Genomic DNA, 18,398 nt, shown 5'->3' with positions numbered 1-18,398 from the left:
GCAGCTGCTACGGACGTAGTGGGGACGGCTTCCTGAGCCTCCACTCTGACTTGCAAATCCTGAATAGCCGGACCCAGTACCTGGTGATCATGGCCCAGCTGTGCCTCCACATCTCTAAGTTTAGTTTGTACCGCCTCCATCTCCTGCTGTAAGGAGTTAATCATGGAAAAGAGCTGATCTACTCGTGTCTCAGTCATTGCCCCAGCGAAATTCTCTTATGGCCTGAGTATAATGTAATACTATTGTATGTTCTGAGGATTTCGATAGCGTTAGGGCAATGACAACCAGAGACGAGTTCTTGGTACAAGATGTTTATAATATGTAACCACAGTAGGTACAGAACGGAACAAACACAGCAGAACAAACACACAAAATACTTTCCCGAAACGGAGCGAAGGGAATTCCCGGGGCCACGCACCGGACTCCCCCAGGGAGACCACCAGAGCGAACCCCTATACAGGGACTGTCCGGCAATCACCCCGGAAGGCCTAAATGCGCAGCAGCCGGGACACAAGGGGCAAGTGGTAAAGTCCAGGAGTGTCCGTACGGGATGATAGTCCAGAGTGGTTACAAACCGGAAGGAACCGGGCAGAAGTGCTGACCACAGACGGCAGACGGAGTCCAGGCACAGCTTGAAGAAACCGGGTATGGTCCAGAGTCGGTCAGTATTCTTTCAGGAGGATCCAAAGGCAATCAGGAATTAGAAGCAGCAAGGCAGGAGCACACAGCAAGCAGTATACTCAGGCACTGGACTAGGCTTAGAGGCGGCCTTTTAAGCAGCTGGACAGGAAGTAGGGCAATAGAACAGTAAACTCCATGTTAACCGAGGGCAAGCTTTTGTCAAAAGAGAACTGGAAAACCCGGAAACCTGACATCTTGATGGTAATTGTGGTCTTTGTATTATCTTTCATCACGGTCTAAGCTTCAGACATATCAGGACATATTCATAAGTACCCACCTTAGGCAGCAGTATGTAGTCCACCTGCAGTCTCTGAAATGAGTAATCTGGTTTTGGTGCTGAATTTCTGCGGAACTCAAATAGGCCTACCGGGGCTGTGTTTTGCACAAACAAGACATACTTTGCAGCCATATTCGGGAACCCTGGGGCACATCAGTTTTGCAGCACTACCGCACACGTCACACCTTTGCACCGGAGAATGTGCCAGGGCAGCCATCATGGGGAACAGGCAGCGAGGGAGGCAAATCCGGGTGTTTACCTGCCATACCACTGACTCTGACCGTACAGCGCATTGCATTCTGTTCGTTTGAGGGGGCCTGGGTCTGGAAGACCTGCAACAGTTCACGATCAACGGCCACTGGGGCCGGTACGGTGCCAGCCTCCTTTGCTGTAAGGGGGCACCCCGCACTCTCGGTCACTAAGCTCCCTGAGAGGGCTATGTCTGTTATGGCCAGTATGTCTGTCAGAGGTAGTCTTGCTGCTTCTTTAGCCGCCTTGTCGGCCAGTGCATTCCCTACTGCAAGGGGAGTTTGTTCCCGTGCGTGTGCCGATACTTTGACTATGGCTGCCCTTTGGGAAATGGTGAGTGCTGCGAGTAACTGCTCTACCGCCTGCGCATACTTCAGGAAATTACGGCTCCGCCAAATGACGCCAAAGTCGTGTGCTACCCCAAAAGCGTATTGTGAGTCAGAAAATACATTACTCTTCTTACCGTTTCCCAGACTGCACATTACAGCGAATGCCTTCAGCTCAACCTCTTGCGCAGAGTAGCTCGAAGGGAATGGTTCTTACTGCCTTACCATTGTGGACTACTGCATATCCGGTGATGAACAGTCCTTGATCATTGTCCAAAGCTATGGAACCATCTATAAAATACTCAGCAGAGGGGTTAGTGAGTGGTACATCAGTGATATTTGTCAAGTCCTCTGTTTCTGCCTCCACCAATGCCTGACAGTCATATGTCATATCAAACTGAACTTCTTCATCTGCTAGTTTGAAAAACAGGGGCAAGTCTTGTCTCACGTTCTCTCCCACAGGGGCAGGTCTTGTCTCACGGTCTCTCCCACAGGGGCAGGTCTTGTATCATGGTCTCTCCCACAGGGACATGTCTTGTCTCATGGTCCCTCCCTCAGGGACATGTCTTGTCTCATGGTCCCTCCCACAGGGGCCGGTCTTGTCTCACGGTCCCTCCCACTTCCCCATCCAAATATTCTCCTCCCTTTTCTACAATCTACTGTTAATCATGCAGCTGGATTTAGACCATTACAGTTTGAGAGCATTATGGGGGAATGTAAAGAGGGAAAAGCTTAATATTTGTCCGGCCTTTATACTGAAGGATGGTGGGTCTGAGCCTGTTGGAGTCTTTCAGATACAGCATGAGGAGATTGGAGTGAGGGGGCAGCTGAACACTATGTCCTCTGTATATGTCTAATAGAGTCCTGAAACAGCTGCCCAGCTCTTACACAAGCAGGGGTCACTGTATTAACTGAATGTAGTATCCCAGAGTAATACTCTGGAGGGTGCTGTCTGCCACCGTGTTCTTGGGTGAGGACGCCGGCTATATGTCCAACCTGTTTGTGGCGGTAAAGGGTTAAAGGTTTTTCCCACGTCTATTTTGCTTATGTGACCACAACTGTCTGGGTTTATTCTCGAGTCAAACAACTAGCTTTGGGAATAGTCAGTCAGGATTCGGAGACTACACAGAGTGCCTTCTTTTAAGGGGGGTGGTCACCTTGGGCCCAATTAGGGTAAATTATATGCAGGACCCAATTTTCTGCAACACGTCTGTCCTTAAATTAATAAGTGAATATGAGAAAACTAAAACCTGGGTCACAAAATAGGAACAGTGAATGTAGTCCCCGGGGGATGACAATGGGGTTGTGGGAGACATCTGAATTGTCAGTTTCCTATGGTGGTGAGGGTCACGATAGTAGTTGTTGCCTTTTTGGGACATTTGTCCCCTCAAAAAAACAAAAAAAAAAACAAACCTTTTTGTCCACAAGCCCAACCTTTTACATTGCTATAGTCTAAGCCTTCAAAGCCTCTAGGGCTGCGACAACCCCACACCCTGATGAAGGTGACACTAATCACAAAACCACACATTGGTTCTGGACATCACACACCAACAAGATGTCTGTAGCGAGGCACCATCCTCTCACACATTGTGCTATCTTCCTATGCAGCATGGATGACATACCTTCAGTCTTTTTAGCTGACACATTTACCATTGCTACTGCTTGCACATTTTCTCTTTTTTTTTTTAGCACCTTACATTTACACCATGTACTTTTGTATGGTTCTTCATACATTGCTGCTGTAATATACTTCACCATCATTCCATTCTGTTCTATAAACTCATTGCCTTACATACACACGCAACATGTTACTTTTTATAACTCATGCTGCTTTTTGTATCATTATAGGTCAATACGGGTCTATTCACATTGCTGCTTGTGGTCATCATTATAAACATTCCTTTATAATACAACATTATAAATATTCCTTTTACGTATTTTGATTGTTGTGATGCTGCCCTTTCTCGGTTGTACCCACTGCACCATTTTACTTGTTATCAATAAACATTATTGTGTTATTTCTCCTCTATAATGGTTACATATAGGCTATTTTTTTTTCTCCTCACTCTTTTGTGTATTCCTGTAGTTTAGTCTCTTATCTCCTTCTTGTGGTGGATTCCCCCTCTACCCCTCCCTTTTCTTCTACTTGGCTGCAGGGGGGCCAAATTAACGCTTTCCTTTCTAGTTCAGCTCCCCAGGGGATATTTCCCTCAAATACATCCATTTCATATTGCTCCACTTTGGGAGACTGGTACAGCGCCCTGGACAGTCTTCACATTTGCAGAAAAAAACATCTCCCAAAACAAAAAAAATTCCAATAACATGTTGCATCAATCCATTGCTTCATTCCCTTTTCGTCTTTCTTCTATATCCTTTGTAGGGACATGGGTGGTACCTCTGAGGCTGATTACATCCTATAGCTGCCAGTCCTCTGACTGCAACTTCAATGCCCGCAGTTAACCGTAGAACTGAAATGGGCCATAGAGTCTTAACCGCAGAAGACTCTACTCTTCTCCCAGCACCAATTTGCTCGCAAGAGAAGGATTTCTACTCCCAGAACCACTGTTCTCGCAGGAGAAGAATTTCTAGGAAGCATCAGGTTACCAGCCCTTTGTACCCGTACAATTCTGAGACAGAACCAAACAAATAACAATTCATAAACTCTACTACCAACAGTTATTGGGATTACTTCTACTTCTCAATATAATATATCATGGGAGACTAAGCTAATTTCCTACAAAATCTCCATCTACCTCTGACTCAAACAGATTACATCAAACACAAAAGAGACAGTGTATCCAAACCAGAGCATATCAGATTTCAACTACTCAAACAAGTTCCCTTTCTTGTCCTGTAGAGGGCGCAGCTCCAAAAATAAAATCTTCAATAAGTTTTCCCTCTCTGGCTATATGTTTTTGTCTGGATAAACTGGACGATTAAAAACTACACCTCCTATTAAGCCAATTCCCATCTTAAATGCAAATGCAAGAGAACATAAACACCAGCACAATGGTTTATCAGATTTTTACAATACATCCGTCACTCAAAGATCAATCAGTCCCACATTAAAGGATCCTCATAGCTTAAAATATAATTCCAGACATAACAGTCATATAGAAAACACAGGACAACATATAATCTTTCAACTGCTGAGATGATATACTCTTCATTCAATTTCCTTCAACAATCATTCGCACATTTAAAAACACATTGATACATATAACAGATCACAGATGGCATATCTCTATTATTTCAATCATACACACAAAATCCAAACACTGGCAGAGGTTTGATAAGAATGGTCTTGTTGGACCACTACGTACCCGTCTCGGACCTCCAGAAAGCACTGAAACATTTGTAACACAATGGGTTACTCACCGCGGATTTTGTTCAGTGGTTCCTGGGAAGGTCTTTGTAGTCGGGTCACAGAGAGGTCCAGTTAACCATCCCAGGTTTCTGCACCATGTTCTGTCGTGGAAACCCCTTTCTTGGGAGAGCTAATTTAGGGTGAGATGCAAGGGATCTCCAGATCTGCCAATGTTGTTCCAATTTAATAGCGATGCATCGGAGACAAACACAAGAACACACAGTCAATCCGTGTACCAGGCTTTGTCTGAATCTCAGATGCCCAAACAGTAGTTTATTAAAACCACAAAAGAAAAGGGGACAGCTTAGTACATGACCAAAAATGGGTATATAGGTTGAAAATAACAAAATCGTAAATTATGGATCCTGCTGCATTCCTAAAAATCTAGTTCTGTCCAGTTTTCTGGACCTTCAGTAACAAAGAAACTTTAGACAAAGGCCTCTTTAAAGCGACTACACCCAGTGCTATTGCTTTTATGAATAACACTTATAGAGCTAATACAAAAATACAAAATTATTAAACATATATAAATTGCTTAAATGATAACCAAAACTTAATATAAAATATTAACCATAACACTATTAAAATAAAATAAATCTTTATTTTTATATAGAGCTAACATATTCCGCAGCGCTTTACATACATCAGGAATACTGTCCCCATTGGGGCTTACAATCTAAAGTCCCTATCAGTATGTCTTTGGAGTGTGGGAGGAAACCGGAGAACCCGGAGGAAACCCACGCAAACACGGGGAGAACATACAAACTCCTTGCAGATAGTGTCCTTGATGGCATTTGAACCCAGGACTCCAGCGCTGCAAGACTGCAGTGCTAACCACTGAGCCACCGTGCCACCCGTACTACTGCTAATATCTATTTTCCAAATCAAGACCAGGTATCCTTTGGACTAAAGACTTTGAGGGGGCTGGCGGAGTTTGAGGGTGGCACCTGTATCATCGTGGGAGGAGACTTCAACCTCGTTCTAGACCCAGTCCTGGACTCATCCTCTGGTAGGTCCGCAATCCCCTCCTCGGCACTACGTAGATTGAAAAGGGAACTGACATCCCTTAAATTAGTTGATCTTTGGAGGGTCTTGCATCCCGGAGACAGAGACTACAGTTTTCATTCCACAGTACACAACAGCTACACCAGATTAAATCACACATTTTCTTGAGAAAATTTCTTGAGAAAATGTGCATGTCACTTCTTTTCTGCAGGTACCTGCGGTATACCCCCGGTATTTCACTCCATTCACTGTAATGTAATCGCGAAATTCCGGGGGTATACCGCAGGTAGCAAATGATGTGCGGTATACCCCCGGTGTAGCCGCGATTTACCTGCGGTAATGCTCATCGCTGCCTGCGGTTTTGCAGGAAGTGATGTCATTATGACAGAAGAGGAAGCGGAGCAGAGTAAACACAGACATCACACTCCCTGGACGCCGCACAGAAGCACTTCCGTGTGACGTCCGGCGGGTGCCCGTGCAGTCTGTGTCCTGCTCCGGCCCCGCCGCTGCCAGCACAGCAGTGTCAGTGTCTGCCCGCAGTATCGGCAGCTTGTCACCCTGCAGCGCAGGCAGACACTGACACACAGCAGTGCGTGCAGCCGCGAGGATGCCGAGCGCTGCTGTCAAGAGGATAGATGAGATCATTACCTGCTGTGATGATCTCCTGCCTCCTGACGTCACCGCTGTCACTGCCGTCTATGCCCGCGGCCCGAGACTGTCACTAACGGTGACATCACGGGCTCTCGCGATACTGCTGACAACGCGGCGGGCATAGAAGGCAGTGACAGCGCTGATGGCAGGACTGCAGGAGATCATCACAGCAGGTAATGATCTCATCTAACCTCCTGATGGCAGCGCTCGTCATCCCCTGGAGTGACCTGGGCTGAGCTATTGATGTTAGCTCAGGTCACTGCATTACTCTTCCAGCCAATGGGGAACCTTCTGTTCTTCACTTACTGGGATAGTGACTATGGTATGGATTGTCGTGGGACCCCCCCCCCCCCCTTATTGGATTACGCCGGACCCGGATTTGATTGTTCTTGTCAATAAATTGGTGAAAGAGGGAATGTGGGGAGTGTTTTTTCAAATAAAACTTTTTTTATTGTCTATTTTTTATTTCTAACTGACTGGGTTGGTGATGTCAGGTATCTGATAGACGCGTGACATCACTAACCCCAGGGCTTGATGCCAGGTGACATTACACATCTGGCATCAACCCCATATATTACCCAGTTTGCCACTGCACCAGGACAACGGGATGAGTTGGGGCGAAGCACCAGGATTGGCACATCTAATAGATGCACCACTTCTGGGGCGGCTGCGGCCTGCTATTTGTAGGATGGGGAGTGTCCAATAACAGTGGACCTCCCTAGTCTGAGAATATCAGACCCCAGCTGTCCGCTTTACCTCGGCTGGTGATCCAATATGGGGGGGACCCCACGTTTTTTGTTTTAAATTATTTATTTAATGTTAAATAACAGCGTGGGGTGCCCTCTGTTTTGGATTACCAGCCAAGGTGAAGCTGCCAGCTGTGGTTTGCAGGCTGCAGCCGTCTGCTTTACCCTAGCTGGCTACAAAAGATGTTGTTTTTTTTTTTAAATTATTTATTTATTTTATGGCTAAATATAAGGCTAAGCACCCTTTAGTGCCACATGAAAGTCACTAAAGGGTGCCAGCTTAGAATATGCAGGGGGGTGGGACATTATATAGGTCTTTCTCGTCTATCTATCTTCATCTATACATCTTTCCCTCTATCCATTATCTGTCTATCTATCGATTATCTATTATCTATACTATTTATTGCAGTTCAGCATAAAAAAACCGCAGGGACCAACCTGCGGAAAAACCACGGCAAAATCGCGGCAAAAACGCATGTGTTTTTCCCGCAGTTTTCGTGCGTTTTTTACCGCAGGTGCGGAAATCTTCAACTCCCAGAAGTTTCTCAAGAGATTTTGTTGAGAAAAATCAATTTTCTAGTGCGCACATAGTCTAATACAGAGAACTGTGACCATAATGGGCGTGTCATTCATGATGCCATATGCATCATAGACCATGTGACTGTAGTGGGCGTGCCAATCCATGGTAATGCTGGGCGTGTCATAGACCATGTGATCATTGTGGGCGTGACGATCCATGGTAATACTGTGCGTGTCATAGACCATGTGACTGTAGTGGGCGTGTCGATCCATGGTAATACTGTGCGTGTCATAGACCATGTGACTATTGTGGGCGTGCCGATCCATGGTAATACTGTGCGTGTCATAGACCATGTTACTGTAGTGGGCGTGCCGATCCATGGTAATACTGTGCGTGTCATAGACCATGTGACTATTGTGGGCGTGCCGATCCATGGTAATACTGAGCGTGTCATAGACCATGTGACTATTGTGGGCGTGCCGATCCATGGTAATACTGTGCGTGTCATAGACCATGTGACTATTGTGGGCGTGCCGATCCATGGTAATACTGAGCGTGTCATAGACCATGTGACTATTGTGGGCGTGCCGATCCATGGTAATACTGTGCGTGTCATAGACCATGTGACTGTAGTGGGCGTGCCGATCCATGGTAATACTGTGCGTGTCATAGACCATGTGACTTTAGTGGGCGTGCCGATCCATGGTAATGTTGGACGTGTCATAGACCATGTGACTGTAGTGGGCGTGCCGATCCATGGTAATACTGTGCGTGTCATAGACCATGTGACTGTAGTGGGCGTGCCGATCATGGTAATGCTGGACGTGTCATAGACCATGTGACTGTAGTGGGCGTGCCGATCCATGGTAATACTGTGCGTGTCATAGACCATGTGACTGTAGTGGGCGTGCCAATCCATGGTAATACTGTGCGTGTCATAGACCATGTGACTGTAGTGGGCGTGCCAATCCATGGTAATACTGTGCGTGTCATAGACCATGTGACTGTAGTGGGCGTGCCAATCCATGGTAATACTGTGCGTGTCATAGACCATGTGACTGTAGTGGGCGTGCCAATCAATGGTAATACTGTGCGTGTCATAGACCATGTGACTGTAGTGGGCGTTGCAGACTGAATGGAGGATCACCTAGCTGGGTTTGTATAGAATGGACTTGGTTTTTTGAGTCCCTCATTTTAGCCCCTCCACATACCAGACGCCCTGTGCTGAGGTGACTAGAATGGAGGTGATATATTGAGGATCTCCCTCCCTCAGAAACTCAACTCCAATCTAGACAGCTCCTCATAGAAACCACTAGAATGAAGGCGATTTTTTTAGGTCCTCATTTACACACACACACACACACACACACACACACACACACACACATATAAACACACACACATATATAGACACACACACACACATATAAACACACACACATATATAGACACACACACACACACACATATATAGACACACACACACACACATATAAACACACACACACACATATATAGACACACACACACATATAAACACACACACACACACATATATAGACACACACACACACACATATAAACACACACACACACATATATATAGACACACATACACACACATAAAGACACACACACATATAAACACACACAGATATATAGACACACACATATAAACACACACACACACACATATATAGACACACACACACACACATATAAACACACACACACACATATATATAGACACACACACATACACACACATAAAGACACACACACACACACACATATATAGACACACACATATATAGACACACAAACACATATATAGACACATATATATATATATATATATATATATATATATATATATATATATATATATATATATATATATATATATATATATATATATATATATATATATACACACATACACATGGCTGGCTTTAGGCATGTGCGACTTGTGCGGTCGCACAGGGTGCCGACGGCCTTGCCTGAAGGGGGGCGCAGGAGAGGAAGTCATACATTTCCTGTCTCCTCTGGTCCCAGCACTGCATTTTTACTCTAACCGCTGCGCGGGCAAAAGGCTTTGCCTTGTGCCTCTCTGGGCCGGCGGCCGGCTGCCTGCCTCTCTGGGCCGGCGGCCGGCTGCCTGCCTCTCTGGGCCGGCGGCCGGCTGCCTGCCTCTCTGGGCCGGCGGCCGGCTGCCTGCCACTCAGGTCTGTCACCATTCAAAGAAAATATCGGGGGTCCCCACATTACTGGGAGAACAAATATGACAGCTCTCATCTCCCAAATAAAATCCAGTGAAATCTATCTGTGCTCCCAAAGAAAAATGCCCCTCTCCTTCTGAGCCCCCTGTACCTAAACTCCAGTATGCGGTCCCCTCGGAATTACTTGTAAAAATGCAATTCAGACAAACTCACAATAGAGCCACAGACATCAACTGTGTTCAAAAGAACTTTGTTTTTTTTTTGTTTTGTTTTTTTCCAGAAAGTGTCCATCTGTTTAGATGGGGGATTCTGACTTAACCCCTGAACGTTCTGCAGAAACGGTGTGAACCAGGCCTATTTTACATGGGGGTCACCTGGGCACTAAGGCTATGTGCCCAAGGGACTCTGTACCCGCGGATTTTGCCGTGGAAACCCTGCAGATTTCTCTGGATTTTCTAGATAAATCCACAGGTTTCAGCATGTACAGACACTCCCCATGTTATCCTATGGGACATGGGGAGTGTGTGTCCATGCTGCGGAATGTGCAGCTGCGGAATATGCTGCGGATGTCCCACAGCCGCACATAACTGCATGTCAATTATTCCTGCGGAATTACCTGTGGAAATCCTGTCTCTCCACTATGGAGATAGAGGCTGGGACTTCCACAGGTAATCCGCATGAATGTCCGCAGGTTTACCGCAGATATTACGCTGTACTACCGCAGCTAAAATAGCTGCGGATTCCGGGGATCAGCTGCGGGAAACCTGTGGGTATATCCGAAGGTGCAATCTCCTGAGGGCACATAGCCTAAAGGGTGTCACAGCTTTAAGGCTATGTGCCCACGGGAGATTGGACCTGCAGATATATCCGCAGGTTTCCCGCAGCTGATCCCCGGAATCCGCAGCTATCCATTGCTGCGGGATTCCAGCGAAATATCTGCGGTAAACCTGCGGACATTCGTGCGATTTACCTGCCAAACTCCCGGCCTCTATCTCCATAGTAGAGGGCCGGGATTTCCGCAGGAATAATTGACATGTAGTTACGTGCGGCTGCGGGACATCAGCAGCATATTCCGCAGCCGCACGTACCGCAGCATGGACACACACTCCCCATGTCCCATAGGATAACATGGGGAGTGTTTGTACATGCTAGAACCTGCGGATTTATCTAGAATATCCAGATAAATATGCAGGTTTTCCGTGGCAAAATCCGCGGGTACAGAGTCCTGTGGGCACATAGCCTAAGGCAGGGGTGGGGAACTTCCGGCCCGCGGGACACATGCGGCCCGCCATGACCTTTTATGTGGCCCCCGGGCAGATTCCCGGGGGAGGCAGTGCTCGTGCTGTCACCGCGGTCTTGCTGCCGCCTGCCCTTTAAATCCACACATTGCTGTTTGTGCTGCAATGTGTTCTCCCGTCGGCCAGTGCCAATTGTGGGCGGGTCTACAGCAGCCTCACAGCTTCCAGCGTTGTGTGCACGCCGCCTGCCCTCCGGAGATCAGTGCCTGCCTTCTCCTTCTGATGCAGTGTGTCCGGCTCCTGCACTCCGGTGATGTGAATGCAATGCTGCTGTGAGTCCAGCGCCGACCCTCTGCTGCTATGTGCCCTGCCCAATGCTTTGTGCCTCCCCACCCCAGTTCTGTAAACCTTCTCCCCCAGAGTTGCATGAAACTCTCAGCGCAGTGTGCCCCCCAATGTCCTGTGTGCACCCCCCCCAATGTCCTGTGTGCACCCCCCCCAATGTCCTGTGTGCAGCCCCCCAATGTCCTGTGTGCAGCCCCCCAATGTCCTGTGTGCAGCCCCCCAATGTCCTGTGTGCAGCCCCCCAATGTCCTGTGTGCAGCCCCCCAATGTCCTGTGTGCAGCCCCCCCCCAGTCCTGTGTGCAGCCCCCCCCAGTCCTGTGTGCAGCCCCCCCCCAGTCCTGTGTGCAGCCCCCCCCCCAGTCCTGTGTGCAGCCCCCCCCCAGTCCTGTGTGCAGCCCCCCCCCAGTCCTGTGTGCAGCCCCCCCCCCAGTCCTGTGTGCAGCCTCCCCCCCAGTCCTGTGTGCAGCCTCCCCCCCAGTCCTGTGTGCAGCCCTCCCCCAGTCCTGTGTGCAGCCCTCCCCCAATGTCCTGTGTGCAGCCCCCCCCAGTCCTGTGTGCAGCCCCCCCAGTCCTGTGTGCAGCCCCCCCGTCCTGTGTGCACCCCTCCCCCAGTCCTGTGTGCACCCCTCCCCCAGTCCTGTGTGCAGCCCTCCCCCAGTCCTGTGTGCAGCCCCCCAATGTCCTGTGTGCAGCCCCCCCCAGTCCTGTGTGCAGCCCCCCCCAGTCCTGTGTGCAGCCCCCCCCAGTCCTGTGTGCAGCCCCCCCCCCAGTCCTGTGTGCCAATTGTGGGCGGGTCTACAGCAGCCTCACAGCTTCCAGCGTTGTGTGCACGCCGCTTGCCCTCCGGAGATCAGTGCCTGCCTTCTCCTTCTGATGCAGTGTGTCCGGCTCCTGCACTCCGGTGATGTGAATGCAATGCTGCTGTGAGTCCAGCGCCGACCCTCTGCTGCTATGTGCCCTGCCCAATGCTTTGTGCCTCCCCACCCCAGTTCTGTAAACCTTCTCCCCCAGAGTTGCATGAAACTCTCAGCGCAGTGTGCCCCCCAATGTCCTGTGTGCACCCCCCCACAGTCCTGTGTGCAGCCCCCCAATGTCCTGTGTGCACCCCTCCCCCAGTCCTGTGTGCACCCCTCCCCCCAGTCCTGTGTGCAGCCCCCCCAATGTCCTGTGTGCAGCCCCCCCCAGTCCTGTGTGCAGCCCCCCAATGTCCTGTGTGCACCCCTACCCCAGTCCTGTGTGCAGCCCCCCCCAGTCCTGTGTGCAGCCCCCCCCCAGTCCTGTGTGCAGCCCCCCCCAGTCCTGTGTGCAGCCCCCCCCAGTCCTGTGTGCAGCCCCCCCAGTCCTGTGTGCAGCCTCCCCCCCAGTCCTGTGTGCAGCCCTCCCCCAGTCCTGTGTGCAGCCCTCCCCCAATGTCCTGTGTGCAGCCCTCCCCCAATGTCCTGTGTGCAGCCCCCCAATGTCCTGTGTGCAGCCCCCCCCAGTCCTGTGTGCAGCCCCCCCAGTCCTGTGTGCAGCCCCCCCAGTCCTGTGTGCAGCCCCCCCCAGTCCTGTGTGCAGCCCCCCCAGTCCTGTGTGCACCCCTCCCCCAGTCCTGTGTGCACCCCTCCCCCAGTCCTGTGTGCAGCCCTCCCCCAGTCCTGTGTGCAGCCCCCCAATGTCCTGTGTGCAGCCCCCCCCAGTCCTGTGTGCAGCCCCCCCGTCCTGTGTGCACCCCTCCCCCAGTCCTGTGTGCAGCCCCCCAATGTCCTGTGTGCAGCCCCCCAATGTCCTGTGTGCAGCCCCCCCAGTCCTGTGTGCAGCCCCCCCCAGTCCTGTGTGCAGCCCCCCCCCAGTCCTGTGTGCAGCCCCCCACAGTCCTGTGTGCAGCCCCCCCAGTCCTGTGTGCAGCCCCCCCAGTCCTGTGTGCAGCCCCCCCCAGTCCTCTGTGCATCCCCCCCATCCTGTGTGCAGCCCCCCCCCAGTCCTGTGTGCAGCCCCCCCAGTGATGTCTGTGCCTCCCCCCAGTGATGTCTGTGCCTCCCCCCAGTAATGTCTGTGCCTCCCCCCAGTGGTGTCTGTGCCCCCAGCCCCTCCAGTGGTGTCTGTGCCCCCAGCCCCTCCAGTGGTGTCTGTGCCCCCAGCCCCTCCAGTGGTGTCTGTGCCCCCAGCCCCATGCCCCCAGTTAATTAATTGCTTCACCCAATATAGCAGGGTCATTTAAACATTGATAATTTTGTGCGGCCCCCGAAGGTTGGTAGAAATTTCCAAATGGCCCCCGACAGAAAAAAGGTTCCCCACCCCTGGCCTAAGGCAATACAGGGTAGATATTGCACATCGCTGATTTGCCATTTACTTTTTATTTAGCTTGCTCTGGTCAGTGCCCCTTTCTGCACAATATTACTTTATTCCCCCTTTGATATCCTTATTTTCATGCCCTATTTGTCTGTTTTTTATTCATTGCCACTTTATTTTCTTCTGCCATGGATATTACTATAGAGGCAGTAAATAACAAATATATCAATGTGGCATTGCCACTAAATGGAACAATGCAAATATTAAAGGGTGCCATTTGGGCTCTCAGTGGTGTAAATAAACAATGTGGGGGGACACTATCATATGGTTAAGGACCCCTGTTCTAAACAGGACTCATTTCTGGCAATTCCTGAGAATCTGATAAAAATGTCTAAGAAATTCCTATTAATATGACATTATTGACACATAATAGCATATATGCCCTACAAGATTAAGGAATTACACGTAGGCATTAATGGCATTGAGTGGTACTAAAAGGGAAAACAAGTATTGGACTACTATAGGTGTACCATATTTATAGGGACGATTCCAATCTATGTCTTTTATAATGGCAATATATATAAGTAATACTATAAATTTAGCTGCTATATGGCACTAACAGTGAGCGTTGTTACTGTATGTACTATCATAGGACTCCTCAGATCAAGGAAAGAATTCACCTGCACATAGAGAGCCAAACGAGCAACAACAGGTATTTTAGCATTATTAATGTTTTAAAGGGAATCTGCCACCTAATCTGAGAGCAGCATAATGTAGGGGCAGAGATCCTGATTCCAGCTGTCACTTACTAAGTTGCTTATAGTAGTTTTTGATAAAATCACAGTTTAATCAGAAGTAGATTATCATTACAGGACTACTTGGTGTGCTGCAGGTAGTCCAGCATATTCACGAGCTCTGTATAACTGCTAGATCTGCAGCAGAGGAGACAACAGATAGCTTAGTAAGTGACACATCGCTGGAATCAGGGTCTCTGTCACTATATTATACTGCTCTCAGATGGGGGAGCATAAAGCCTTGAGACCAATTCCTTTAAAACTTATATGTTTTGGGGCATTGTAAACATAGACACTCTTTTCTACCTTTCAGCCCTTCTACAGAGGCCTTTGTAAAGCCTTGAAAAACCTCAGAGAGAGTATTGATAATTTAAGATATATGTGAACAAAGTTCTGTTCTTATGGACCTAGATGTAATTGCTGTTGTGCATCTGCATTGTAAAACACACTGTATTAAGTAGGAATATTTTGCTGTTGGATGATCGGTAGCTAAATATATAAATAAGTAGTGGGATAGATACTTATCATACAGTAGAGAAAGGCATTTTCAGCCATATTAAAGTGGATCCAGCAACCAAGGCTCTTTAAAGGGAACCTGTCACCAGTTTTATGGCCTATAATCTGCGGCCACCACCACCGGGCTCTTATATACAGCATTCTAACATACTGTATATAAGAGCCCAGGCCGCTGTGAGAACATAAACACTTTATAAGGGCCGTTTCACACGTCAGTGAAAAACACTGACGTTCTTCACTGACGTGTATAACACGCACATGTCCCTCCGTGTTCCGTGATTCACGGCACACATGGTTTGTCCATGTGCAATCCGTGATTGCATATGGACATTACTCACCTGCCTTGACTGCTGCTGTCCATGGTGCTGAAGTCTCCAGCTCTGCAGCGTCCGCCCACCGCTCTCAGCAGCTACTTCCTGGTCGGCAGTTCCTGCTCTCATGAATATTCATGAGCCGGGCAGGAGCTGCCGAGAGCGGAGCAGGCACAGCGAATCGCAGGCAAGGTAAGTTGATAATATTTAATATGTCTGTGATTTTTTTGGTACGTGTTTCACTGATCACACACGGATCACACCATAGTGTGGTCCGTGGGTCATCACTGATGCCATAAAAAAACTGACATGTCTCCGTACAGAATCACGGCCAAGGGTGCACGCTGCACGGAGACACGTTCAGTGAAAAATCACTGATGTGTGAGCAGACCCATTGATTAGAATGGGTCTGCGTATGTCAGTGATTCTGGTACGTTCAAAAAAAGGCACAAACGTACCAGAATCACTGACGTGTGAAAGGGGCCTTATACTCACCTAAACCGGTCGCTGCGGTGCTGCTTGGCCAGATGGGCGGCGCTGTTCTCCGGGACCGGCGCCTCCTCTCTTGGCCATTTTGCTCCTCAGTCTTCTGAAGCCTGTGTGAATGATGCGTCCACGTTATACACACTCGCCGGCACTGAGGTCCTGCCCAGGCGCACTTTGATCTGCCCTCCTCAGGGCAGATCAAAGTATTGTAGTGCACCTGCGAAAACTCAAGAACAGAAGATGTACATCCTACTTTTTAACCTGGCTTTTACGTTCTGGCATGATTTAGAACAGAAATGGGCAATTCCAGTCCTCAAAGCCCACCAACTGTGCATGTTTTCCTTGATAATTACCTGCACAAGCCATGATTCCAGCACCTGGGCATTGTTAAGGAAATCCTGAAAACATAAACTATTGGTGGCCCTTGAGGACTGGAGTTGCCCACTAGAGGGATCTTTTTGACATCTGACTATACTCCTATCCCTTGGCAGACTGAGTGCACCAAGGACACGGGACTTAGAAAAAAAAGAAGACACATTTTTCATACTTCCGAGATCTGACCAGCGTCGGCAGCCCCCGGCATCCGAAAAGGGCTCCAGACAATATCACCCGAGAGTCCTTGCAACTTTGAATAATTTTCAAATTTCTCAGACTTCCATAGTTAGCGAGCGCTGACTATGCCGGAGGACTCCCGAGCCGCGGATTGTTTTTCGCGCATGTCCCGCTGACACCCACAGAGCTCAGAGGGGAACCCCTCGTTGGCGTGCCTGGGCCCCCGGGGCCACGAGGGGAAGTTGTCAGGCAAAAACGCATCGATATCGCATGTGCGTTTCTTTGATTTTTTTTTTTTATTTGTCGGGGGGACCCCGGGCGAATTCTGGACTGCCATCCGTATGGGTGAAAGTCAAGAGTCTGCACCCGTTCGGGTGATCAGCAGGTACGTGCTTTCTTTGTTGCGGCAACTATGGGGCTGCCATCCGTATGGGTGAAAGTCACCAACAGCGGTGCTAAATGGATCCTATGAACGGTCACCAGGCTGCAATCTTATTTTTCTAGTCTTTTAGCAAACATTTACCTCTCAGTGCAGTGAATAGATTATCTTCCTATCCATATATATATATATATATATATATATATATATATATATATATATATATATATATATATATATACATACAGTACGTACACATCTAATATATAAAGCTGAATGTGTGTGTGTGTGTGTGTATGTCCGGGATTGGCATCTGCACCGTCGCAGCTACAGCCGCAAAATTTTGCACACTCACACGTCTGGACCCCGAAAGCGTCATAAGCTATGTTTTGAGGGGGAATTTTAACCCCATGCTTTACAGTTATTCGCCAAAAAAACCTGCCTCCATTAAAGCGAATGGAGCTGGGAGCCACAGTGCAGCCAGAACTTCAGAAGAATGCGCAGCCACGCCCTTATATGGAATGTTAGCGTGTCACAATGCAGCCAGGGAAAGAGACAGACACAGACAGGGAAAGAGGCAGACACAGACAGGGTAAGAGGCAGACACAAAGAGACAGACACAGACAAAGAGACAGACTGACAGGGAAAGAGAGACAGGGAAAGAGAGAGACAGGTTAAGAGACAGACACAGGGAAAGAGACAGAGGGAAAGAGGGAAAGAGATTGCTAGACAAACAGGGAAAGAGATTGAGATAGACAGGGAAAGAGACAGACAGACAGACAAAGATATAGAGAGAGAGAGAGAGAGACAGAGATTATATACAGAGGGGGAGACAGACATTCTAATTACATTTATATCTATTTGTTTTGTGGTTTTTGTGTGCAGAATACATTTTTGTCAATACAGTCTATTTTGTTAACAGCAGTTATTAACCCGGGCGAAGCCGGGTAGTACAGCTAGTATATATATATATATATATAGTACGCACATATATAGACACATATAGACACATACTATATATATATATAGACACACACACACGCACACATATATACACAAACACACATATATATATATATATATATATATATATATATATATATATATATACTCACACACACATATATGGACACATATATATAGACACACACACATATATATATATATAATATATATATATATATATATATATATATACATACACACACACACACACACACACACACACATGTATATAGACACACACACAAATATAGACAAACACACAAATATATATACGGTGCACACACATATATAGACACACACATATATATATACACACACATATATGTATATATAGACACACACACATAGATAGATGGATAGATAGATAGATATATATACATATATATCTATCTATATATCTAATATATAAAGCTGAATGTGTGTATGTGTGTATGTATGTATGTCCAGGATTGGCATCCG

The sequence above is a fragment of the Anomaloglossus baeobatrachus genome, chromosome 5 (genome assembly GCF_048569485.1).
Source record: "Anomaloglossus baeobatrachus isolate aAnoBae1 chromosome 5, aAnoBae1.hap1, whole genome shotgun sequence".
NCBI classification, from domain to species: Eukaryota; Metazoa; Chordata; class Amphibia; order Anura; family Aromobatidae; genus Anomaloglossus; species Anomaloglossus baeobatrachus.
The sequence above is the reverse complement of the archived record's forward strand: the minus strand, read 5'-3'. Positions refer to the sequence as shown.